General features: G+C 35.4%; 1 protein-coding gene across 2 annotated transcripts in view; it reads left to right on the forward strand.

Moving 5' to 3' along the window:
• LOC106880136 (tyrosine-protein kinase transmembrane receptor Ror2) overlaps window positions 1–1,473 on the forward strand; it is a 715,149-nt gene that overhangs the window by 342,872 nt on the left and 370,804 nt on the right. The gene's annotated exons all lie outside the window — the stretch shown is intronic.

The raw sequence follows: 1,473 nt of genomic DNA on the forward strand, positions 1-1,473 counted from the left end.
TATGTATGTATGTAAAAATATGTGACACTTATTCAGTAGCCATGATAAAACTCCGAGTTTCGGATGCCAGTGTGGGGGGTCCACTCTAACATCTCCCCACCCTGGCATCCGAAACTCGGAGTTTTATCATGGGTACTGAATAAGTGTCATATATTTTTACAGATAAATTCCTCTATTTACATAATATCGAGGTCTCTTTCTTTCTTTTGTTGCCATTCCTGTCAAATATATATATATATATATATGTATATATATATATTCATGATAGGCACATCTGAAAGATTCCATGCACAGTTTAGTTCGGAAATGGAAAGCACGAACTTAAGATCGACAACATAACCATCAAAAACAATCTGACTACACGCCTTTACACATGCGCACACACAAACATGCGCACAGACACACGCGCGCGCGCGAGGCAGCCGTAGCTTTTGTTGTAAACAAAATTGCTTCGCACCGGTATGACAGCGAGGTCGATTGCTTTGTGCCATGCCTTGGTAGAGTGACTTCCAATATTCCAGTAAACATGTCGCCATATCGATTTTGGCAACTGGTACCGCATTTATATTTGTAATTATGTTCTTTAATTTTAAATAATGCTTGATTTAATTATAATTATATTGTATAATTAAGATGTTCTTTCGTCATTATCGCGTATAATTATTTTTATTTAATTATGTAATTGGCACTTGAATTTAAATTTTAATAACTACTACAGCTTGACTTTAATATTCTTGTACTCAATTCTGTCTTTGGACTGTGGCGATGGTGGTGTGGTTTTACAGCATGGCTGCAGTACAAAAACTGAAGCCCGTCCAATAATTTTATATTTGTGCGTGTGTGTGAGCGTGAGTACATGAAAACGGATGTTTGTGTATGCTTACGTAACAGGTCGCTGATATTTCCGCTTTTTGTTACGAAAGATTCGCAAAGTGTAATAAGACACGTCAATAAATATTGTTCGGAAACACAAAGAAAACTAAGTTGCAGTGGTAAGGCGCTGAGCCGGAAGAATCGTTAACCGGACAAAATGTTTAACGGTTTTTCTTCCGGCACATTATGGTCTCAGCTCAAATTTCGCCAAGGTCGATCTTGCCTATCATCATTTTGATATGGATGAAATAGGTACCAGCTGAGCAATGAGGTCAATGTAATCGATTGGCCCCAACCCTCATAGAAATTCAGGTATTGTGCATAGAGAGAAAAGACTATTATTATTATTATTACTATCATTATTATTATTATTATTATTATTATTATTATTATTATTATTATTATTATTATTAAGTCAAAATTAAAAGAAGAGTGCCATTTGCTATCTTGTGAACAATATTTCGACATCTCGCGTGTCTTCCACTGGTTCAAAATATAAATTTGTCAATCTACTTCATTTTGGTTAATATAGAAAGGATTGAGGTAACTCCTCCTGAAGATATAGAGTCAAAATTAAAAGAAGAGTGCCATTTGCTATCT

The sequence above is a fragment of the Octopus bimaculoides genome, chromosome 8 (genome assembly GCF_001194135.2).
Source record: "Octopus bimaculoides isolate UCB-OBI-ISO-001 chromosome 8, ASM119413v2, whole genome shotgun sequence".
NCBI lineage: Eukaryota > Metazoa > Mollusca > Cephalopoda > Octopoda > Octopodidae > Octopus > Octopus bimaculoides.